A 26,290-nucleotide genomic window follows, 5' to 3' on the forward strand; every position below is an offset into this window, starting at 1 on the left:
AAATAGTTATTGTTTTGTTCCCCAAATACAGAGATACAGTTGTCACAAAGCAGTGAAAATTATCAGTCATTTCTACTCAGGGTCTTTTCAGTCTCTGGGTTTCCTTCATTTTAATAAGTACTTACTTGGCACAGCAAGAAAACAAATGCACAGAGCAAATTTCAGTAGATAACATCTCATTTCAGCTGCATGTTCCTCCACTGACCTCTTCTATCCAGTATTACCTTCCACCAATAAAATAGAGGAAGATTGTTTTGGAATCCCCCCCCCTTCCTGAAGCTCCCAGTGCTACTTTCCTTATTGTGCTGAAGGGCTTCTCCACCAACTTGGGGTGGGATGGAAATAGAAGGGAAATCACACATTTCATTCCCCCCTCATTCAACTAAGATAAATTTTAGTTGCTTTTTAAAATGGGTCAGCCCATGTCTCTTGTAGAAAAAAAAATCTCACATATAGTTCTTAATTGTACCTTTATCTTCTATCTTCATGTGAGAATGAATTCAGATAATGAATTATTTTGCCATTTATTAAAGCTCTTGTCATAAAATAAATAAATAAAAGAATGCCAAACTTTAAATAACCCACCCCTTCCCTCTTTTTTATGGGCACAAACAGACAGGGCAAAATAAAGCTGCTTCGGGTCACTTTGTGGTATGCTGTTTAAATCATGCGTGCATCCTAAGAGGCGGGAAGCCATGCCAAATCCATGCTCCATGCCTAAGGACTGGAGTGTAGCTTTGGTGCAGCTTTAGTGCAGCTTCTGGCCTCTTAAGATGTGTGTGTCATTTAAACAGCATACCTCCAAAGTGTCCCAAAGCAGTTTTATTTTGACCTGTCTGTTTGGGCCCTCAGATAACAAGGAATGAGTAAAAATCTAACAAACAAAATCAGAATGAATTACCTCTTAAGAAATGTGTAACCATGGTACCAGATGCAGTGGCTTAGTGGTCAAGATGCCAGTTCTGATGATCAGAAGGTTGGCAGTTCGAGGCTTGAGTGCTGCATGATGGGGTGAGTTCCTGTCACTCGCCTGAGCTCCTGCCAACCTAACAGTTTGAAAGCATGCAGCTGTAAGTAGATAAATATGTACCACTTCTCAGTGGGAAGGTAACAGCATTTGGTGCAATCATGCTGGCCACATGACCACCAGAATCAAATACAGACAATGCTAGCTCATCAGCTTAGCAATAGACATGAGCACCACCCCCTACAGTCGGTTATGACTAGACATTCATTTCAAGGGGCTACCTTTACATAGTTTTTTGTGGGTTTTTCAGGTGTAAGGCTGTGGGGTAGAAGAGTTTTTTTTCTGACATTTCACCAGCGGCTGTGGCTGGCATCTTCAGAGATTCTGGCATGTTGGTTGAGGGGAAGTGATTTGCATGTTAATGTGTGTATTGTCCTGTTGTTGAATGGCTGTTGTTGAAATCCTTTAATTTCTGTCCAGCATTCAGCTGCACACATTATGTCTGCTCACCACTTTGATCACATTGCTCCTTTATTGTCATCCCTCCATTGGCTCGCCCTCCCTCTCCATATTCATTACTAACTTTGTTGATGACTTTTAAAACCCTGAAGAGGCTGGCCCCTTCTTTATTTATCAGAGCTTCTTTCTCCTTACCTTTCCACTTGTGCCCTTTGTTCTGGTAGTCAAGGATTCCTGTCCCAGATGAGGATTTTCATTGCTCCATCCTGGATCCATCCCTTTTCACTTGCTGTCCCACACTCCTGGAACTTCCTTCCCCCATGAGCCTGGTTCATTACCTCTTTAACTAGTTTCAAAATTGAGTTAAATAAATAATAAAATAAAATAAAACTTTTATGTCTACCCTGCTTTTTGTTAAAACAATCAAAGCGGCTTACAAGAGTTAAAGACAATACTGTTCAGGGAAGCGTTTCCAGACATTTCATGATTGTTACCAATGGCACTTTACAGACCACCCAAAAGGGCGGTCTGCCAGCGCCCATGTTTGCTGCGCGAGGGAACCGCAGCGGACAAACCACACAGTCCCCCAGTGCAGCAAGAAGAACCCACAAAAAGCGGGTTGTTGTTGTTGTTGTTGTTGTTAACCTTTATTTATAAAGCGCTATAAATTTACACAGTGCTGTACATACAATCTATTTAATTGGATGGTTCCCTGCCCTCAGGCTTACAATCTAAAAAGACATGACACAAAGGGAGTGGTGGTGGGGAAGAGGCCTCTCTAGTAGGATAGTACATATAAATACATAGCAATACAGGAAATGATTCAGTAAAACAGGCAACGAAAGCACATCAAATAGCAAGTGACAATTATGCAATGCCTGGGAACGCTGCCCTGAACAGGATGGTTTTCAACTCCGTTTTGAAGCTGGTTAAAGAAGTGATGGCTCTTGCTCGCGGGGGAAGAAGGTTCCAGGAGTGAGGGGCAGCGAGTGAAAAGGTGCTAATCCGAGATGGGGCAGAGGAAATCCTGGGCTGGGACAGCAGACCTTGACTACCTGAATGGAGGGCCCTGGTGGGAAGGTGAGGAGAAGTAAGGTCAGATAAGTAAGGAGGGGCCAGTCCATGGAGGGCTTTAAATGTCGACAGCAGGAGCTTATACTGAATGTGGAAAGGGAGGGGGAGCCAGTGAAGGGATGCCAACACAGGAGATGTATGGTCACAGTGGTGGGTGGAAGTGATAATGCGTGCAGCTGAATGCTGGACAGAAATTAAAGGACGGAGGTGAGAAAGAGGAAGCCCAGCCAGGAGGATGTTACAGTAATCGAGTCGTGAGACCACTAGGGCATGGACCAGGATCTTGGCAGTAGAGGCGGAGAGATATGGTCGGATTTTGGCAATATTGTATAAAAAGAATCTACAAGCCTTGGCTGTGGTCTGGATCTGAGGGATACACGACAGAGAAGAGTCAAAGATAAAACCAAGACTGCGGGCTTGCTGGACTGGTTGAATAGAAATGTTGTCCACAGAGACAGAAAAGGAGTGTTGAAGGGTGTGTTTAGGAGGAAAGACAAGAAGCTCCGTCTTGGACATGTTGAGCTTCAAACGCCGAAGGCGCATCCACTGCGAGACAGCTTTGAGACAAGACGAAACTTGCTGTTCAAGCCTTGGAGAAAGGTCAGGGGTGGAAAGATACAACTGGGTGTCATCGGCATACAGATGGTAGGAAAAACCAAAAGAGCTGATGAGTTTACCTAAGGACAGTGTGTAGAGAGAAAACAGAAGGGGACCCAGAACAGAGCCCTGGGGCACTCCAACAGATAAGGGAACAGAGGATGAAGTCTGACCACCTGCAACTACTGCAAAAGATCTGTCTGACAAATAAGATCTAAACCAGTCGAGAACAGAGTCTGAGAACCCAAGGTCAGAGAGTATGTCAACTAGGAGACAGTGATCAACGGTGTCAAAGGCTGCAGACAAATCAAGAAGGATGAGAACAGAGTAAAGGCCATTAGCCTTGGCCCGTAAAAGGTCTTGTGGCACCGTTGTGACATCACAAGGTGCCAATGGCGCCCTTGCAGCATCACAAGGGCACTGAGACATGCAGACACTAGGCGTCTGTCACGTCAAAATGGCGGCGCCCATCTGTATAGGGCACCACCATTTTGACACCCTCGTTATGTGTGAGGGGCAAGGCACGTCAGGAAGTGCCGCCCCTCACGCATAACGACGGCACCCGATAGGGTCCGTCCGGAAAGCACCAATGTTACTTTAATTTGTTGTCTGCTACATGTTGTTTGAATGTTAAGATGTATTAAGATGCATTATGTTTAATTGCTTTAGTAGAATGTACTCCACAGTTTATTTTATCTATTTTAATTGATTGTATGTACAGTGCTGTGTAAATTTACAACACATTATAAATAAAGCTTAATAATAATAATAATAATAATAATAATAATAATAATAATAATAATAATAATAAATGATTGATTGTCTGATGGGAAATTCCCCTCACCCTGATTGGTTTTCATTTGCACAGGCTGGCTCTTGCTTTGGGTGTTTTTCAGGACTGGTAGCCAAACTTTCTTTACTGTAAGGGTTTCTTCTTTCCTGCTGAAGTTGTCCAGGTGTTTATAGAGTTCAATGGCTTTCCTGTGCATTCTGACCTGATAGTTGTTGGCATGGTTCAGAATTTCAGGTGTTTTCAAACAGCATTTTATGCCTAAGATAGTTTGCAATGTGTTCTGCTACTGCTGATTTTTCTGGCTGACCCAGTCTGCAGTGTCTCTCATGTTCCTTGATTCGTGTTTGCGCACTGCGTTTGGTGGTCCCTATGTAGACTTGTCTGCGGCTGCATGGTATGCGGTAAACTCCTGCGGCTGTGAAAGGGTCTTTCTGGTCCTTGGCTGAGAGAAGCATTTGCTCGATTTTCTTCATTGGTTTGTAAACCATTTGAAGGTTGTGCTTCCTCACCACCGATGAAGAAAATCCAGCATAGGGACCACCAAATGCAGTGTGCAAACAAGAATCAAGAAACACGAGAGACACTGCAGACTGGGCCATCCAGAAAAATCAGTAGTAGCAGAACATGCCACTAACCATCCTGGGCCTGGTAGGGAGCTCTCCAGGCCAGCCATCCAAATGACCATCTGAGATAGCAACCAATATCCTGAGGTCTGGTGTTTCACCCAGGGGTGGCTGGGAGATGTCATAGATTTATCTCTGGGCCTCAACTAAACCCACAATAGGTTGTTGCCCTCTACATTGGCTCAATCCCAGACTTCAGACCTAAATAGTTTTAAATCAATGTTTCCAAAACTTTGGTTTTTCAAAACTTCAACTCCCAGAAGCCCTAGCCAGTTTGGACAACAATCAGAAATGCTGGAAACTGAAGTCCAAAATATCTGTAAAACCAACTATTTTAGATTAATAGATTACCCTTACTTAACCCCAACAATTAATTGTTGGTTGGTCAACAATTAATCACCCTTCTTTTATATGCTGTAAATTGTCCTTTCAGAAAAAAAATCCTAATGGTTTTAAGTACAGATGGGAAGAATGCATGAGCTGAAACATTTCTCTACCATGTCTAGTTTGCTTTAAATGAAGCTGGTATAAGAAAAGAGACCCAGTCTGGTGTAGTGGTTTGAGCATTGGACTATGACTCTGGAGACTAAGGTTTGAATCCTAGCTTGGCCATGAAATCCACTGGATGACCTTGGGCTAGTCACACTCTCTCAGCCTCAGAGGATGAACATAGCAAACTCCCTCTGAAGAAACTTTTCAAGAAAACTCCATAATAGGTTTATCTTAAGTTTGCTTGGAGTCAGAAACAACTTGAAGGCACATAAAAAACAACAAAAACTCTAAGAAAATACAGTCCCATTGAAATTAAATATTATTTGAAAACATTTAATTTTGGTGTGTTTTTCCCTGTCATTGTATTCTAGCTGGTGTTGCCATGCAAAAACTTTTATACATATATAAGCACTACACAATATTACTGGTGACAGTAGCCTGAATAAATAGAGTTAAAACATGTATGTTTTAAAATGAGATTCTGAGATATTCCTCCATTAATGAAAACTTTGCTGTTATATATAAAGAAAAGAAGACTAAATGGCATTATATGTTGAGTTATCAAGTCTTTATTATTGGGAGCAGACGAATGAATCATGTACATGGAACAGCCTCTCTGTGAAGTGATGGAAGTCAATAGCAGACAATATAATTTGCAATAAGCAAGAGAAAACGCAAGGTTGTTTGTTGTTGTTGTTTTGTAATTAATATTGATAACAAAACATCATTTATTAAGATCTGTATCAGCATCCCAACTGGAAACTGAATAAACTTTGTTTGCCTGATGAAGCTGTTGATTCTTAAGGTGGGTGGAGTGGGCAGGCCAGGAGATGTTACTTTGGGGTGAAACAGACAGGTAAAATAAAGCAGTATCCAGCCACTTTGAATGTGGGCTGTTTAGATGATGCACACCTCGAAAACAGCTGGAAACCAGACCGAAATCATGCTCCAGAGTGAAAAACCAGAGCAAAAAGAAACCTAGATAATCCAACCTAAGGCATAAAATGCACATCACAACTGCACATGAATGCCCTGACACAAGTGTGGGGATGTGGCAAAGCAAAGAAATGAAAGTGCGACAACTCCAACAGATGCAATTGCAATATACACAAACCACACAGTTCAACAGGGAGGCATGGGGTGAAGGAGGTGAAGGGAGCATGTATGGAGGGAAGATGCTCCGTGCCTTACAAATGTATCATTTACCCACTAATGCACTGATGCCCTGTACTGGTGGAGCATTGCATGTGTGACTGTATGGCCAATTAAAGGGGCAGCTGTGCAATGGGATGACATCTGAGCAGATGTGGGAGGCACTTAGAGGTCACAGGTGGTGTGTTTGTGTGACAGTGCACATGTCTGGTGGGGAATCAACAAAAAAATTACCCAGTGGAATGACTGGCTTAGCATAGTTGGTCTGTGCTTATATGTTCCACCTTGGGAGCAGGCCACACAGGCAGCAGGGTTTTGATATACTTTTGGACAAAGCAGGATTAAGCTGCTTTTTCTTGCACTTTTGTTCAACCCCTTAGTCACACATACAGAACTAAGTAACTAGTGTTGAACATTGGTGGTTTATCAGCACCATTTGCACAGCTGTCTTGTCATACAAACTTTCAGTTGATTTCAGTGTTTACTTTTATCACTTCTGTTTTAGAACATCCTGGATTTCATTGTAGGATTTCTGTCTCACTTGCAAAGTTTCATTTTTAGGTTTTAGGAAGATTTGTTTTTTAGAAAAATAATATGAAATTACAGTTGTTGGATTATGAAATGTCACACTAATGGGTTTGAACTTTTGTGAGCATTTTAGCAGATAGAAAGGTGAAAGAATTTATTTCATATTCAAATATATTTAGAAATCTTTAGGATTTGGAAACAATATAATGGTAATGCAACTTACTTGGAACATGATGAATTGAACAGTCTGTTAATGAGTAATGGTAAGTTGCATTACCATTGTGCTGTCTATAAATCCAATGGCTAAAAATGTAGCATATAATAAGGAGGAGCCACTGTATATGAACAAAGAAAAATCCATCTTAAGACCCAGCTACATCTGACATCACTTTGGGTGCCAATGGAAGATCCTTGCTCTCTCCCCAAAAGTGGCTTCAGTGAGGGATTTTCCTCAGGGAAAAAAAATTCAGTTCATCTTTATTATGGTCATGGACCAGCACAAAGAAAATGTTAAATTTCCCTCTCTGTCTGCCCTCTCTGTGATTATGAAAATTACCACTGCCCTGGATCCCAGGATATTTATTTATAACAACATGTAAGAATATAATTATCCAGTGAAGCTATCCATGTCTGAGCAGTGGTAGCATGAAGCTCTGAGATGTCAACATGTCATTGCATTCATTTTTCTTAAAAATAACTTTCCACCCTCTGAGCCCACTTCCAGAAGCAGCTATTTATATAATTTCAAAAACTATATTCTGTCTTTTAATGAAATGTAAATGGTTTTTAAGCCTTTAGATTTTCTGAATTGTTTTTAAAATAATCTTTGCATGTGTTTATATATATATTTTAATCTGTAGTGTTTTGATTTATTTGGCCCTTGAAATGCAATGATAAAAGAAACATTTTACATGCAACTAACAGTGAGCTAAACCAGATGATGCTCTGTGTTCATCAGACCTAAAAGGTGCCAATCACAAACCTTAGTTCTTTGCTCTATGTTTTTATATGGATAATTATAATGTACTTAGGAGTCTCACTGGGAGAGGACTAAACAACAGAAAGAGATGACAGAACACTGGGATACCCAAAGTACACCTTTCTTCAGGGAAAACTCTTGTATTATTTCAAAGCATGTTGTATGGTGTAAATAAAGTGCTAGTAACAAGAAAGACTTACCAGTTCCCATAAGAGCAATTAGGTGTGAATTATTAAGCAGTAATAGCAAACTTTAATCTATACAGATTCACAAGGTCACCTTTCATTAACTGCTTGAACAAAATAGTGGTTATCTTGGTGGGACGTTGCTGTCTCAGTTTCTCTTCTCTAAGAGTGGGCTTCCTATGAGAAGATGGTCTTTCTATGAGCACATGAGCTCATGGCCAGAAAGCAACATCTAAGATACCTCAAAAATCCTAAGGTTAATTACAATAGAGCCTCCCCTTATATGTATGATCAATTGGCCTCTTGATCATGTTGACTTGTCTTTTCAACGTGAAGAAGAGGAAGAAGAAGAAGAAGAAGAAGAAGAAGAAGAAGAAGAAGCTGATAATGCAGCCCAGCCCTCAGTTCCTAATGAAATATTATTCTCATCACATAAAAAGAATAGACTGCCTGTTTCAGCGAGTAATGACTAATTAGACACATTTTGACAAGTGTGTAATTTCAATCAGTAACACTCACTGTTAAGGCAATTTCATGGTTTGTGAAAACCATTGTGTAAAATTTTAATTCAAATATACGGGAAAATGCTTTGTGCGTAGGAATCTGTCCAATTGAAATGACATGGACTAATGTTCTCATTGGTAATCATTCAAATGAGAAACCCGCAAGGAAAGTACAAAAAGTGCTAAAAGAAAGAGGAGGAGGAAATAACCTGCTTTCTTTGATATTACTGATGTATGAAAAAATATGGAACATGGAACAGCAGCAGCTGTCAGTAGTTAGGGAAACCTATAAATCTTAGTAACATCCTAGCAAAGTGAAAGTCTCTTGGAGCATTGCCTCCAACCTTTTCTGAGTATGACTAGCAATATGTTTATTAGAATGATAATACCTTAATTTACACATACAGGTTTCAGTCCTCATATTTATACTCACCTGCTTGTATGTCATCAACTAGTGCACTCATTATGCAAAAACATCCCCTGAACACTACAAGAAAACGATCTGCATGGCCTAAATTCTAGATTAGATTTTTACAAAGAGTATTTTATCCTCCATTTGCAAGCCAACATATTCATAAAATAGACTTATTTATCCTCAGGTTGGGAAACCTCTTTTTGAACTACTATTTTGAATTACAGTGTGGCTACTGGCCACTGGCCATGTTGATCGGAGGATTCTGAGAATAGCAGCCCAAAAAGTTCGGTTTGTAGTTTGTTGTGGCACCAGAGCCCTCCTACAAAGAAAGCAAAATATCTCACAAAACTACAAATCACAGAATTACACAGCACTGGTATCAAACTGCATTATTTCTGTAGTGTGTGAGCAGCCTCAGTGTCACCTATGCACAACATGGGACTGCTTATAATTTCAGAAGCGATACAGAAGATGTATTTAAAAGCATGGACAAAGTATTATTAGGAGGGTAGCTAATATCCCAGAAGACAGGATGAGAATTCAAAATGACCTAAACAGATTAGAGACCTGGGCCAAAACTAACAAAATTAATTTCAGCAGGGAAGTATTCCTTTTGCAATGAATTTAAAAGGACATGCATATGCAAACTCCCAGGCTACAAGTGAGTATGGGCCTGTGTATACCAGCCATTAAGGCTGGCCTGGGGGCAGAGTCAGGGTGTGGCGTCCATATGACACACACCCCAACTTCGTCCCCATGGTGGTGTGACACTACGCACCGCTCCATGTAGCGTGCAACTTCACAGCGCTCCTCTGGTGCTGCATTTACATGATGCAGCACCAAAGGAGTACCTTAAAGCCATGGCGCCATGGCTATCGCACCTTTTCCAGGGCACACAAAGGAGCCACTTTTTGCAGCTCCTTTTTGTGCCCTGGAAAGGCCAGATTGGGGCATCAGCATGCAGTTGTTATTGCCCTAATCCAGTGCAGTTAGGGGCGGCTGCAGGCTGTCCCTTAGCACAGCTAAGAGATTCCCAACAGGGGAGGCTCTATTGTAAAAGGACAATACTCTCTGGATAAGGTGAAAGAAACAGATAAATAAGGCCAAAATGGCAGCCAAGAACAACAGAAAACATCACAGCATCACTTGCTATCATCTCCAGTTTGCAGCTAAAATTATTCAAACTAATGAGTGATCTTAGCCCATGCTTGACAATGACACCTCCTTCATGGGCCTTGTGTTGTGCTTGCTTACAGAATAATGAAGGAGACAAATGGCAGATCTGTCTCTATATTTATTCCTGGAGCGTAATTATAGAACCCCATAATACCAATCACAGCATCAGAGTTCTACTCACTGAATATGACATCAGTTGCAAATGTCCTGCTGCAGCCTACAAATAGGCATTCTCTATACAAAAGAATAAAGAGACACAAATGTGATATGCAAACATTAAACCAGTGGGAGTCCCAACTCCACCCCCTAGAACACCCTGTCAATGACTTTAAGGTCATTCTGAAACAGAACAGCTTAAGAAATATATTATGAACTCCAATGTGTAGTGGAAGGCTTTCAAGGCTGGCACCCATAGTTTTTTTGTGGGTATTTCAGGCTATGTGGTTGTGTTCTGGAAGAATTTATTCCTGACATTTTGCCAGCATCTGAGTCATCCAGAAAGACCAGCAGTAAACCACCCTGGGCATAAAATGCTATTTGAAAACAATGAAATTCTGGACCATGCCAACAACTATCAGGTCAGAATGCACAGGGAATCTACTGAAATCCACAGACAACTTCAACAGAAAAGAAGGAAACCTTTAAATTAAAAGTTTGGCTATCAGTCCTGAAATCATCAAAATCAAGACCCAGCCCATGCAAATGAAAACCACACAGGGTCAGTGATTTTTTCCCATCAGAAAATGGATCACTAATGAAATAGACATCCTGAGGCCTTGCTGTTCAACAAGAGACCAACACAGAGATTAACATGCAAATCATTTACTCTCTACCAAGGGTTACACAATATATATACCCCACTCACTTCCATGCCAGCATTCTCTGAAGGTGCCAGCCACAGATGCAGGAGAAAGGTCAGGAATAACTCTTCCAGAACACATCCACATAGGCCAAAAAACCCACAAAAAACTATTATGAACTCAATTTCTTATGCCTTAAGTAAGGATAAAAGCATGAAAATCAGCCTGCATTAAATCAACTTGCCAGTGTAAGAAGGATGTCTTTGTTATCATCTAACTATTATTTTTAAAATGGCTAATCTTAAGATAATTATCTCTGTCTGTGTCCTGCATTTCAATTCCTTCTGACATCACTATTTACAAGCCTATCAACAATGTATATATTGAGGGTTATGTTAATAAAATGGACTGGATCTGTTAAAACTTATGTCATCATAAAATTGTTAGTTTTTAAGATGCTACAAGCCTCTTTGTTCTTTTGTTGTTGGTGTTGTTGTTGTTGATCTTTTATGCTATCAAAGACTTAAATAACTACCCCTCTGGGAATGTAGGGACAGACCTAAAACTTTTTGCTGTGGTTGAACCAGTGTGGTGTAGTGTCACATTGGACTATGACTTTAGAGACCAGGATTCAAATTCCCATTCAGCCATCAAAACCCACTGAGTGACCTTGACAAGTCACAAACTCTCAGCCTTAAATGAAAATCCATGAGAAGTTCAGCTTAAGGTAATCGTAAGTCAGAAATGACTTGAAGATACACAGGAACAACAACAACAACACAGTACAGCAGAAACTGTGTGCATAGAAAACTTGGTATGTGGCTGAAATGAAAAAAGTGACTAGGAAAAGGCATAATACAAATAAACTGTTATTATTATTATTATTTAGGTATATTGTTAATAAAGGTGGAGAAGGTATTCATCTGGAAATTTGTGATGGATTTTTCCTTCTCTTAAAGAAAGAAAGAAAGAAAAATCACACAAAATTAATTTGTGGATAGAAAGAATGAATGAAACTGAAACTGGCAGATTTACCTGTTCCTGTTATTATACTGGTGAGAAGTTTTAAGGGTAGTGTTTACTAGGATTTGTCCTCCTCTTGAATCAGACATCAGTGGAGATTTATAACACTTCTGTGAGGCATTCTTTTTAACGAATAAAAAGAAAACTAGTGAAATCAAACAGCACTGAGTGCTCAGGTGGCAGTCATTGCTCCATGCAAAGGGTCATCTCATTGTCCTGCTTCAGAGAGAGAAGATTTGGAAACTTTGATTCATAGGAAATGACTGCTCCCTGCATGATTCAGGGATGTTGGGAGGCTAGGGGATGATTCCCTGACATTTAGGAAGAGCATCAGGCTTTCACAGGCTTCCTAAACATTTTAGCAGTGTAATGTTTTCTGCTTCTCTCCATCCCTCACCCACTGTCTTTCTGTACCAAAGCACTTCTATTGTTCCTTCATACATACATCTAAAGACACATCATAAACTGGACTGAGGCATACTAATTTGGAATATAAATCCCACTCTCTACACACAGAATATCTCGGGGGGGGGCATCAAATTGGCTGGCCGTATCAGCCAAACATCCCATCCTGTTGCCTACCAAAAATATGCACACCACTATTTATAACATTACTATGTGAACATGCAAAGATATGTGAGGGAGAAACTGGAAGACTGGTGACATTAAGTGGTCTGTTTGAGGTATTCTTTTAAGATTATTTAAATTTCTCAGGGTCTCCGCCAACTTAGAAAACTATTCAGTTTCCTCACCCTCTTTTACTCAGCTCTCTAGAAAAGGGCACATTTTGCAGAATTTTTTCTTAAGATTTTCTGAACATTGGCTAGCACAGCCTTTCTCAATCTTTTTACCTGGAGTAATCCTTGAAATAATTTTCATGTCTCAGGGAACCCCTGCATAGAAATTATTATATTTACATCTTAAAAAAATATGTTTTCCTTTTCTTCAATCAATTTCTCACAGAACCCCTCGAAATCTCTGTTGAACCCCTAGATTTCAAAGGAACTCTAGTTGAGACACTTTACTCTGGCATTTTAGTGACAGACACCAGAAAAGTTCACCTTGATTTGTTTTGGGATCCATTTGTTTGTCTTTTTGGCCATCTAAAGTATCCTCGGCACTTTTTTCCAGGACCACATCTCAAATGAATTTCTCATCTAAAACCTTGTGTATCTTCCCTTAAACCAGTGATTCCCAAAGTGCTTGGTATTCCCCCCCCCCGTGATGGAGGAAAGCTCCAGGGGGGGTGAAGAGGAAAGGGGGCAGTCAGGGGGCCAGTGAGGGAAATAGGGGACAGCAAGGGGCCTTTCAGTCAAAGAATTAGCATGCAAAAAAGAGAAGGGGAACCAGCAGACTTTAGGACCATGGTGGGAATGAGGGTTGTATGAAAACTCTTTTCAGTTTCCCTTAAAACCTCTGCAGAGCCATGCTGATTGCTTCATGTGGTGTTGTCCCCTGCTGTTCACTTCCCCACACAAGTTCACTCCCTTAGCTGCATCTTTCACTAAGAGTAGTGTTTGGGAAATTCTCATGTGGCTTGGGTGCAGGCTGTCTGTTCTGTGGCTTGGAGAAGTACCATTATGAGACAGACTGACTCCTGAAGAAGAATCCCTGGATTCCTCCTGCACCTCATTTCCAAAGCTGGAGACTGTTGTAGCCCATTCTAACAACAGCCTTCTGCTTTGGGAGTTAAAAGGAGGAAGAATCCCTGGATTCTTCCTGTATTCCACTTCTGAAGCTGGAGGATCTTGTCTTGGTGGCAGACAGCAGCCTTCCTCACACATACTGGCTGCTTTCTTTCCCTCTCTCACAGATGGGTCAGGCCATATGAAGAGGAAGAGGAGCCCAGAAAATCCTGCCATGTCTCCTCCGCTTCTCCCAGAGTGTGTTTGAAGCTTAGTGGCTGGAGAAAGGAGAGGCCTTGTTTGTCCCATTTTCTGGCCACACCTTCTCTTCCACTGAGCCTTTTACTGAATTTGAGCAACCAAGGCATTAGTTGCTCTGCTTGCATTCCCACAGCATGCCAGTAGTGAATAGTGCTAACCAGGCACATCAATCTGACACCTTATTCTCTGTCTGTCTGTCTGTCTGTCTTTTCAGTCTCCCTATCTGCCTTTTCACTTTCTGTCCCACAGTCCTTCTGTTTTCCCATCAAGCAGTTTGTTGGAGGAAGAATAGCTCACCCTTACTAGATGGATGAAGTGTTAACTTCCGGGAGACTTTTGAAATTAAACCAAGGGTCACATGGGTTTAGGGCTCAGACTGCAGATTGCCCACCTAGCCATATGCAGTGTAGCAACTCCTTTCTACCTCTAACTTGAAATGATCAACATGTTGTGTGTAAAAGATGTTTCACTGCTGAGTGGGAGGGGTGAGGGATAGAAGATAGATGGGGGAAGTTCAGTATGATCACAAATGCATTTGTATTACTTAAAACTCTTTCAGATTTTCAATTTAATTCTGCTGAGGTCAGATTTTTGCCTTGCAGTTTGTTCTTCCTGCTATCAAAGAAGGCAATGTCATGCCTTTCTCAACTAAGTAGCTGAATTAGCTAAGAAGTGACAATTCTTTGATCTTTAGGAATTTATGCAAATAGCTCAGCATTTAAGTCTTCTGAAGATTTTGTTTCCCCTTTCATTTCCTTCTTTTTTTTTAAAGAGGGGCAAAATGGGTTTTATCCATATACTTGTGTGTTCAGCTAATTATGTAAAAGGCTAATATGATTTGTTATTTATGCTGTTTATACAGTAAAGCAATTGGGAAATCCTTTAAGCATTACATTTAATTTGAGCAGCTGTTTCAAGTATTTCAGATTGTCTGAGTTGCTCAAAACCACTAAAGAGATTACTATTTGTATCTTTAGAGGTTTGTTTCAACTACAAGTTGTTTTGAGGACAATTAGTGTGGGATGCAGAAAAAAAGGAATGTTTGTTTGTTACAAAACCACAAGAAGAGACTTGCTACATGTGTCAGATAAACAAACTAGCTTATTTCCTACACAAGAAACCAGATAAATATAGGTAGTAAGCATTTACCTGTCAGGAATTATTGTTGTTAGAAATGAAAGGCATACAGTACATATACTAGAACTGATCATATAACAAGTCAGACAATTGTGCCCATATTTTCCTCTAACTGGCACAAACTATCCTGGAACTCAGGGAAGAGTCTCTCATTTCACTTGAATTTTTAAAGTACAGTTTCCAAGGGCTATCCTGAGACCTTCTGCATGCAAAACCATAATTTATACCTTCTCTTACTGAGATGGAGTGCATTGTCATGGCAATCACATCCAGTTGCATATGTGTATGTTCGTGCATTAGAGTGTGAGAGACAGAAAATATGAGGAAAAAGAGTTCCTAGTTAAAAAGAAAAGGTGAGTTGTAGTTTTAAAAAAATATACCACTAAGCCCAGCTATTTTTTTGCTGAGTCTTCTAAACAAATAGAATTATCCATTAAACCCTTAAAGTATTTTGTAAGCATGTTGGAAAATCTCAAATGATTTATGCATCATGAAACACCATTCTTCTTTTGTCATATGAATTCATTTGTAAAGTATTCTGTAAGAATATTTGCTCAAATAAGGGAAATTTCAATTAGCTCAATTTACACAATGAATGGGCTTCTTACAAGTACCCTCTTTGGATCGAATCCCAGAATGTTTATGGAGCGACCAGATATTCCACAGAAACAGGGCAGAAGCAGACTTGTAAAATTAAAAGCTAGTTTATTAATGGGAGAGGACACACACACACCAACACACACACACATTCACACTCTCACTCAAGACTAATAGAAGAAAAGGGAGGAAAAGTGAACGGAGTACACTGGACTGACTAATGGTGATACTTGCCTCAATGGTCTCCTCAGAATCAACGTAGATGCAGCAACACAGGAGATAAGAAAAGGGAAGGGTTATGGGGTGTGGAACTACATTAGGATACAGACTGACAAGATGCCGGCCTGGATTCCAATGCAGAATGAAGAACAAAGAAATGACAGGACTTTATATAGGTTTTATTGCCCTTTCTCTAGCGGAGTATGTTTTCCTACTTCAAAGTAAAACTGAATTTACACATTACTTGATCTATAGTAATTTGCTTCTTTGAAGGGAAAAGGTAATTAATGCTAAAATAGCTGTGTTCTGCATAGCATCTTGGGGTCATAAATCTGCCCAAAGGTGTGAGCAGATCCTTCCTGCTGACAACTCCTATCTGTGGCTTTGTTGCATACATGAGGTGCCCACTTTGCACTCATGGAGAATGGTTTCCCATCATGTCTTTCTGAATAGGTTCATGAGAAAGAATGCCTTCACAATATGCATGTTAAGGCCCTCTTGGCGGCTTCTATGTGCAAGTAATGCTAGGGTGGAGAGCCAATTACCTCTGCTAATGCACTTTATATTTGGTTTTTTTTAGAGGTGTTTTTATAAAACTCCAACCTCGGTAACAATGCCTTGCTATGAAGACATATTTGCAATGAGCATCTTATACTATGCTTTAGTGTTTAAATATTTGCATTTTTCATTGTCACGCGAAGAATGAATAACTTAAATTGTCTTCCTTCTGGGAGAGGTTATGAGAGTTTTTGCACATTTTCCCTTGATTTTCTGCATTGTAGTTTTTTTCCTGAAAAAAATTATTTGCATGGAAAACCTGTTCTGTGCAGTTTCAGATCTTGAATCAGGGAGATGGACTGTAAATTTGCACCAAGTAGAACTATGCAATTTTTCTTGTCCCATCTCCCCAAGCCCACATTTTACATGCTGTAGTCTCCCCCAAAATGGCTGTCTACTGGCTGGTGGAGGAGGGCAGGCAGGAGGGAAGGGGAACAATGTGTAAGAAAGAAAGATAATGCCAGAAAAGTCAGACATAAGGATGGAAAGATTATTCAAAAATGTTTGAAAAGTGTTTGAAAGAGGGGTTTTTTAATTGTTGAATAAGAATGGCCTAGTACAAACGGACCTTTAGGGGCACCCTCATCACATGCTAAGGTTGGCTGGGTGCCTGGGAGCAGAGCGCCCACACACCCCATAACCCTAGCACATGATGAGGGCGTAACAATGGTGGCACCCTATATACATGGGTGCCACCATTGTTACGTAAGCATCGCATGGCATCCACACACTGCCACCACGGCTCTAGAAGAACCTGCTTTTTGTGGGTTCTTTTTCCACCGGCAGGAAACCACACGGTTTGGCAGCTGTGGCTTCTCTCCGGTGGAAAAACAGGCGCCAGGAGGCCACCGTTTTTTGGCAGTCTGTACCGCGCCAATGACAAAATAAATCATGGACTGATGGGATTCTTTACAGTTTGGGACTTATTTTGTGGAAAAGTCACACATGGTTGTTTTGTACAGAAACAGCCCTTTCAGCAAAGGAAGCAGCCTATTCTGCGTGAAAAATGTGATTGCAGAAAACTTAATTCCTGTGCAGAAATGTCTGTTTTCTGTACAGAAGAAGCTTTTTTATATGCAAATCAAATCTGTCTGGATTTTACCCAGAATAAATATCCAATTAAAGCATTTTGGGGGGAGGAATTGATATTTCTGCATTGAAATATTATTCTCCATGCAGAAAATAGTCTTTCCTTTGTAATAAATACTGATTTCTGTGCAAACCAACCAAATGTGAATTTTTGCACAGAATAAGTCCCAAATTGCAAATAAAACCAAATATTTTTCAAAGATTTTCTCTCAGTGCAAAGAAAATTGCTGAAATTACTCATTCCTATCTTCAAGAAGAAAGTTAGTGAAAAATTACATCTCTAGTTTCACATCCTGGAGGATGACATTACTATACATCTAGCTTTAGAAACACAGCTGCATTTCAAACTCTCCACTGATCAGTAAATGTCCATGTTGGGTTTGGCTGAAGTACACTGGGAAGAGTTAGGGGCTCTGCAGACCGGCCACTAAGGCAAGCCTGGGAATGGAGTTGGGGCATGGCATCCATACAATGCATGCCCCGACTCCACCCCATGGTGGCACCACATGGTGTGCGGTATCACGGCGCTCCTTTGGCACTGCGTTTACTTGATGCAACACCAAAGGAGCACTGTAAAGCCATGGTGCAGTGGCTATGGCACCCTTTCCCAGGCACAAAAAGGAGCCACTTTTTGTGGCTCCTTTTTGTGCTGCAGAAAGGCCAGATTGGGGCCACGGTGTGCGGTTGCCGCAGCCCTGATCTAGCAAAGATGGAGGCAGCTGCAGGCCAACCCTTAGGGGTGATCGCCACAGTCCCTTAGTTTATTGCATAGGATTGCTACAGAATTCTAACCTCCAGTATGTTTTTTTAAAGAAGTCAATAACAAGTTGCCACCAATCTTTTCCATGCAAAAATGCAGGTGGGCTAAAGAAAAGGCAAACTTCTAGAAAAAGCAAACTGTTTTCGTGTTTGTAAGTTGTAACAAGGAAATCAAGAAATCTTGTGTGCTGCTTCAATAGTTTCACATTAACCATTATATTTTGATCCTATATCCTTCAAGATGAAAATAAGATGGTCTTTTGTGCCAGTTGGGATTTTCCTCTAAAACTCTAGCATTAAGGGATGAGTGACTTTCATTCTGATGAAAGTTTGAAAGAAAAAAGGTAAACCTCATCTCACCACATGTGACATTTAAGATGGAAATTATAAATGCACACATCTATCTGCAGAAAACAAAGATGTAACTACATGTAGTACATCATGTAGTTTGTCCCATATTACTAGAGGCAGGTGCAAGTCACTTGTGACAGCAGAACAAATCCTTGCCATTCTGTAGTAAAACCTATGTCACATAAGAAATCTTCAAAAACTTTGTGTATTGTACATGCAATGACTACCTGACTGTGTACTCTTGCAACAGACCTGGCTTATATTACTTCAGTTCAGGATACACTGTGATAGGATGAGAACGTCTGTAATCCTAAACAGACCTTTCTGTGGAAGAACCTTATAGATTAACATTGGTGAGGTGGGGTGTCAATCTGATGTTGTTTATATTAAAATAATAAATAAAATAAAATTTTTATTTGTATCCCGCCCTTCCAGACGATCAGGGCGGCTTACAAGATGCAACAAGTGCAAACAAAGTACAAAGGTTAAAAACAAATACAACAATCTTAAAAACCAACAATAAAAAGCCCCTTGCCCAACCTCATGGCCACGGTAGAGGAGGGAGGCCCACAGGATATTTAATCGGGGAATGCCTGTTTGAATAGGAAGGTTTTGAGGTCCTTCCTAAATTGGGCCAGGGTGGTAGATGAGCGGAGCTCCGTGGGCAGCGTGTTCCAAAGGGCTGGGGCAGCTGTGGAAAAGGTCCTTCTCGAGGTGGAAGCCAGCCTAGCCCCAGGCACCTTCAGCAATTGCTGCCCAGATGTTCTGAGGGTGCGAGGCGGAATGTACGGAGAGAGGCGGTCTTTCAGGTATCCTGGGCCCAAGCCATTTAGGGGTTTATAGGTGATAACCAACGCCTTATATTGTGCTCGGAAGCGAATAGGCAGCCAATGGAGATCTTTTAGTACAGGTGTTATATGGCTGGTCCTGGAAGCACCAGTGACCAGCCGGGCTGCCATGTTCTGTACCATTTGGAGCTTCCGAGTTTGGTATAAGGGTTGCCCCATGTAGAGTACATTGCAGAAATCCAATCTCGAAGTTACCAGAGCATGTACTACAGTTTCTAGGTCCCTCTGGGCCAGGTATGGGCGCAGCTGGCGAATCAGCCGAAGCTGATAACAGGTGCTCTTGACCGTCGCGTTCACCTGAGCAGTCAGGTGAAGCGACGAGTCAAGAAGCACTCCCAGACTGCGCACGGAGTCCTTTACGGGGAGCGTGACTCCGTTCAGGACAGGTGGAACCACCGCCATTCCTGGACCAGGGGAACCTATCACTAGCACCTCCGTTTTCTCTGGATTTAGTTTGAGTTGGTTTTCCCTCATCCAGCCCATTACTGACTCCAGACAGGCCACGAGAGGAGAGACGCCATCCCCAGTCACTGCATCAGTTGGAGACATAGAGAAAATGATTTGGGTGTCATCAGCGTACTGATAACCCCGCGCCCCATGTCTCCGGATGATCTCTCCCAGCGGTTTCATGTAAATGTTAAATAGCATGGGAGACAGAATGGCTCCTTGAGGGACCCCAGTTTTAAGGGCCCTCTCATCGGAGCACACGTCTCCCAGCTGCACCATCTGGGACCTCCCAGAGAGGTAGGACCGGAACCACTGGAGCGCAGTGCCCCCGATTCCCACCTCAGCCAGGCGCCCCAGAAGGATACCATGGTCTATGGTATCGAAAGCCGCTGAGATGTCCAAGAGCACCAACAGGGACACGTTTCCCCTGTCAATGCTCAGACGGAGATCATCGACCAAGGCGACCATGGCCGTCTCAACCCCGTGACCCGCCCGGAAGCCAGTTTGAAATGGGTCCAGATAATCCGTTTCATCCAAGACCGCCTGAAGCTGGATCGCAACCGCCCTCTCGATCACCTTTCCCAGGAATGGTAGCAGCGAAACAGGCCGATAATTATTATGAACCAGGGGGTCGAGGGAGGGCTTTTTTAGGATCGGTTTTACTATGGCCAATTTGAGATCCGATGGAAATTGCCCATCCCTCAAAGATGTATTAATTATCCGGCGTAACAAAAGTGTTACCGCCGGTCCCCCCTGGGCCGCTAACCACGAGGGACAGGGATCAAGAGAGCAGGTTGTTTTCCGAACACTTCCGAGGATCTTGTCCACATCCTCGGTACTCACCAACTCAAACTGATCCAGTGTAACGTAGTCCACGGAGGCTCTGGACACTTCTACCCTAGGTTCTGCCGTAATGTCGGCGTTCAGACCTTCGCTCAAACGAGAAGTTTTATCCACGAAAAAGTCGTTAAACAAGTCACAGCAGGCCTTAGAAGGTTCAAGGATCTGGTTCAGGACGGGAGGGAGCTGAGTTAGCTCCCTGACCACCCTGAACAACTCTGCCGGACGCGACTCCGCGGACGCAATACGAGCACCATAGAACGAGTTCTTTGTTGCTCGTATTGCCTCTCCGTAGTCCTTTAACAGTCGGTCTAGGAGAGTCTTGTCGTTTGAGCAAAGGTGTTTCCGCCAACGGTACTCTAGCCGTCGCAAAACCTGCTTCCTCGCCCGGAGATCTTCCGTATACCAGGGCTTGCGTTTGGAAGCAGGCCTGAGAGGGCACTTGGGAGCGATTCTGTGTATAGCCCCAGAAAGACCGGTATTCCAAATACCGGTGAGGGCATCAACAGAGTCGCCGTCATTTCCAACTGTGAGCCCCTCTAAGGCTTCTTGGAACCTCTCAGGTTCCATCAGCCTTCGAGGGTGGACTATCCTAACAGGTCCACCACCCCCGGGGGGGATCTGGGTAGAGACCTTGATTTTCACCTCTACCAGGAAATGATCCGTCCATGACAAGGGGGAAATATTAGCTATTTCCACCCACGGATTTTTATTACTGCTACTTAAATGTGTAAATGATATTCTCTGTACTTTTTTGAGGTTTTGTCAGACCAATGGCTTTTCCACTGATCCATCAGGACTGCTGAATATGAAAGGAGTGGAACAACATGATAAGATTTGTTAAAATATTCAGTTAAAAAAACAGTGCACTGATTTCTTTTTCTCTTAGATGCCGAGAAGGTATTTAGTTCCAGTTTCTGATCACTGCTTCCATCTGTGGAAGAGGTGCTTCAAATCCTCACATTGGATTATTTTCCTAACTCTGCGAAAGGCTAAAAAGGACATGAACATAAAGAAAAGTTTTGCAGATGAAGTATAGGCTTTGCCCTGATTTCCAGGTTGCTAGAAATTTCTAATTGGTAGGAAGGATCCAGGTTGTTTCTTCTCTGTTGGTTCTTCTCTCACACTGAAGTCAATGGGACTCAATAATGCATATATCTGTCCTGACAGTGCACCAATAATTTGTGTAGTGGTACCAGAATATTTCCCCCCTGAAACAGTTATAGCACTAGGTAAAAGGTAAAGGTTTACCCTTTGACAAGGTTGTCAAGTCGTGCCTGACTGTAGAAGGTGGTGCTCATCTCTGTTACTAAGCTCAAGAGCAAGCATTGTCGAAGACAACTCTGTGACCATGTGGCCAGCATGACTTCACAGAATGCAGTTACCTTTTGCACTTGTACATGCTTTCGAACTGCTAGGTTCATAGAAACTGGCACTAGTGATGGGAGCTGAGTCCATCCCATGGCTCCTGGGCCTTGAACTGCCGACCTGCTGATATTGCAGTTGTTAGTCAGTGTCTTAACTGCTGAGCCACCACATCATAGCACTAGCTATTGAAAAAAGAGTTAAATTAACATTCATAGGTGAGAGAAACCATTCCTGCATGGCAGGATCAATAAAGTTGAGATACAACAGGACTAATATGAAATAAGTCAGCTGGCATCAGTTTTTCCTTGGAAGACAGTTTACTGTAGATTTTAGGAATATTGCAAGTGGCAAACATTAATTTAGTGGTCAAGGCTTAACACATATTTTCCAATTCTTCTGAAACTGTTGTTACTTGAATTTTCTAGGAATACAAATCAAACTGCCATAGCTAGAATATTAGTTCAACTACCACACCAACCTTGGGCTGCCAAAACAAGAAATGAAAAATCCATTATTAAGAAACTCTTATATCACAAAATAATTACTAGAATTTGCAAATGTTGTACAGACTTGAAATAATAGTAGCAGTAATAAAAATAATACAGCTTTCATTGGAATAGATTATTTTATTTTTATTTTTTAAAAGTCTTCCGTTTTCTTCTCAATGTACTTTATATCTTCCTATAGAACAAATTATACGTAGTCTTTTATTATCACTCTTGCTTGTTGATATATTATTTTATTTGAATGTCCCTCGTGTATATGTGTCTTCAAGATGAATGTTGATATGCATCAACCCCATGAATTTTATAGGAATTTCTCAATTTTCTTAGGAAAATACTCCAGAGTGAGGATTTGAAGCAAGGAAGACTCGGGGTGGCTTTGTCATATCCTTTCTCTGAAATATAGCCTATAGTACCTGGTATTCATTGGCCATCTACCATTCAAGCACTAACAAGGGCAGACCCTGCTTAAATTCCAAAATCAGACAGAATTTTAGGTTGTATTAAAAGATCATATTTTCTAAATATCAAAATTGCTCAGTTGTTTTGGACCTGTGATGAATATTTTGGAAAAACTGTTTCACATACCCCTCAACTTTTGGTTTTATTAGGCTTGATTTGTTTTTCTTTTTCCTATGTACCTTTTTTGCAGATTACCCACATCAGGTTTTGATGCACATTTATATTATATACAATTGACAAATGATTTTGTAGTCTACTACTGATCCCTTTAAATACCTAATTATGCATGTCGATCGCTCTTTTATCGAGCTGTGTCTGAAAATCTTAATTGTGATTTAATTATAATTGCATGATTTTCACAGGATAAACCCCATTTAAACTTCCAATTTTCCTCCGTGTGATAAAACTAGTAGGAGATCTGACACATTTGTATACCTCTTATTTTACCCAGCTAGTTCCAAGTGAACATATTTGCTGCTGATATCTGCCCCAAAGTTCATTTTTACTTACAGTGACTCTGTGAAAGAGAGATCAATGAACCCAACTCATAAACTACTCTGCATATTCAAGTCTTACATACTCTGTTTGGTGGGTTCATTGATTTATTCAATCTGTTTGTAATGTCCGTAATGTGCTCTATTCTCTTCCTACAGCTTTTATACTTTTCTGAGTACTGTCATCTTTCCAGTGATTCAAATTGTTTAATGATATATTTAAAGCTTGAAAACTTCCATTTAGTCATTTGGGCTTCTGGTGAGTATTCAGACTTGATTTGCTCCAGGACTCATTTTTTGAACATATACAGTGGGCCCTTCCCTTTCATGGGGGATCTGTTCTGGACCCACCCCCACCCCAGCATAAGGCAAAAAGGTGTATGCTCGAGCCCCATTGGATATAATGGGGCTCATGCTCATGCCACGGGTGCATGCACCATTCTCCCTTCTAGCAAGAGGCTTCAGCATAAGCTGAAAGCTGCCAATAGTGAGCCCACATATGCCACGGGCTCACTGTATGTGGAAGTGTTTGTGGAATACAAGGCTGTTCTTTTTTTCTGATAATACAAAAATAATGTAGGAAAAATTGTTGATCTAGACAAAGGTAAATGGCCTGTCTTGGATGGGGTTGCAGTCCTCCTGATGGGCCAAGTGTGCACTTAGAGTATTATTCTAGATCTATGAAGTTGTAGGGATGCCAAAACTGCCTTGTATCAGCGTTGACTGATTCACCTGCAGTGTCCTTCTCAGGAGAAAGTGGCCCTTACTACAGTCATTGATGCCCTAATCCAACCTATTGTAACATGTTCTACATGCTTCTAAAGATGGTTCAGAAGCATCAACTGGTGCATTTTACTGCCGTGTGGTTGCTTCCAGGGCTTAGGTCGGAGGTGGCCTAAATGAAGCCCACAGATATTGTCTGATTGCAAATATCAGCATTTTTCAACATTATCTGTGCTTATTTTAAGCTGATGGAAGTAACAGTTCAAAACTATCTGACCACTTGTCAAATAGGTGATCAGAGTACCTCTTACCAATAATTTACCAGCTACATTTGCAGCCAAGGCACTTCCAGTCCCAATTTAAAGTGCCTATTATGCCTATTACATTTAGGCCCAAAGCAACTTGAGACCAAGTAAGATGAAGGAACGTCTACATCCATAGGATTCTGCAAAAGTCCAAGGTTTGGTGATGAAGACCTTGCCTGTGGATCAGGCAGCAGAATTCATCAGATCAGTGAGTCTTTTCTGTGATGAGCCACCTTTCATGGGAAATGGAATCTCCCCTGAGAAGTCCTGTTCCTGTGAGAAATTCACCTTGCTTTCTTAGAAGCTGATTTTGAATGGACTCTAAAGACCTCACTGTTTGCCATGGCTTTTAACTGGCTTATTTAGGACTAGCCCATGTTCTTAAGCAACTGTTTTCAAATCTTCCTCTATTTTTACTTCTGGCTTTTTGCGTCAACTAGTTTTGTTTTTTTGCTTTGAAATTGCACTTTGATCTTACACTGTTTTAGGATTTTTTTATTATGTGAAGTGCCTTGAGAAAACAGCATAGTCTCCAAATGTGGTATATAATGTATATAAATATGGTATTAAAAGTATAAAAAATGTACAAGTATATAAAATACAGAAATTGATCTGAATTCTATTCATTAGTCTCAAATACAGTAGACCCATTAAATCAATCACTACATGCAGTGAGTCAACACATTGGTAAACTCTGTTGATTAATCTGTTCTCCTCTAGCCAGATATAATGGTAGGATTCATACCATTTGTAGTAATATATTTAACAGTGAATAAAGTGGTTTGAACACTGGACTGCAAAACTGGAGACCAAGGTATAAATTCCTGCTCAGCCATGGAAGTCCACTGGATGACATTGGACAAGTCACACTTTCTCAGCTTCAAAGGGAGGCAAAGGCAAGAAATCCACACTATAAGTCAGAAATGACTTGACACAACAACAACCAAAATACCTTTCCTACAAGTCTAAAATGATGACAGTTCTATGTTATGATGCAGGGACGTAGCCGGGGGGGGGGGGTTCTTGGGGTCCAGACCTCCCCTTCCATTAGAAAAATGAATGGTGTGTGCTGCTGCGCCACCGCACCCAAGCCCCATTATAATGGTGGCACTTAGTCTGGACCCCCCCCCTTCCTAAAATCCTGGCTACATCCCTGTATGATGGTAAATCAGCAACTCCTTAATGAAAGAAAAACACTACAATAAAAGGGAGAGAATTCACGAAAACAACAATACTCTGTGTAGGTTAGGAAGGAACACTTCAGTTTTGTATTGTTTCATTTTACATGACTATTGCTGTTTCAGATCATTATAACAAGCCAACAGTATATCCCTATCCTTTGGTATCTTTCAGTAAGAAAAAAGAAAAAGAAAAACATTGACAAATATATCGTATATATAAAATGCTACATTTTCATACCCCTTTTGTAACTGCAGAACTAGAAAGTTTGAATGCATTTTAATACAAAGTTTGAGAGTTTATTAGATTAATATTAGTGAAGGGTCCTCCGTAACTCATATCATGCAATCCATTTCAACCTCATTACCTGGAGTATTTGACTGAAAGAAAGGAATCTTTAAGTGCCTGTTCATTAACTTACTGCCAAAGTCTTCTGATTATTTCAAGGAGATGCTGCAGAACAAGAAGATGATGAATTGAAGAGTAACCAGATGATTGATTCATTTCCTTTGGTAAAAAACATAATAATGAAACATAAACGTGTCAGATAGGATTCTGCAGGATTGATATTTAATGTAACTCCTTTTGAAGGTGAAATTAAATTTCCTTAAAAGGCTATATTAACAAGGAGATGGGATGAAATCTTCCACTGAGACACCATTACTCTTATAAATCTCACACACAAAAAATGAGAGTATTTTGGAAAACTTTTCTGAAGCACGTCACTAAATTGATTTATGCAGTTTTAAGCAGTAATTA

General features: G+C 41.0%; 1 long non-coding RNA gene across 1 annotated transcript; it reads right to left on the bottom strand.

Annotated features, from left to right (window-relative positions):
- Window positions 1–1,028: 1,028 nt before the first annotated feature.
- On the bottom strand, window positions 1,029–26,009 carry LOC121926157. The gene is made up of 3 exons (XR_006102982.1): window positions 25,953–26,009; window positions 10,125–10,177; window positions 1,029–1,068 (listed from the first exon to the last, which is right to left on the bottom strand). It is a non-coding gene; the product is annotated as an uncharacterized LOC121926157 (long non-coding RNA).
- Between the last annotated feature and the right edge of the window lie 281 nt (window positions 26,010–26,290).

The sequence above is a fragment of the Sceloporus undulatus genome, chromosome 3 (assembly GCF_019175285.1).
Source record: "Sceloporus undulatus isolate JIND9_A2432 ecotype Alabama chromosome 3, SceUnd_v1.1, whole genome shotgun sequence".
In the NCBI taxonomy this organism is placed as follows: Eukaryota; Metazoa; Chordata; class Lepidosauria; order Squamata; family Phrynosomatidae; genus Sceloporus; species Sceloporus undulatus.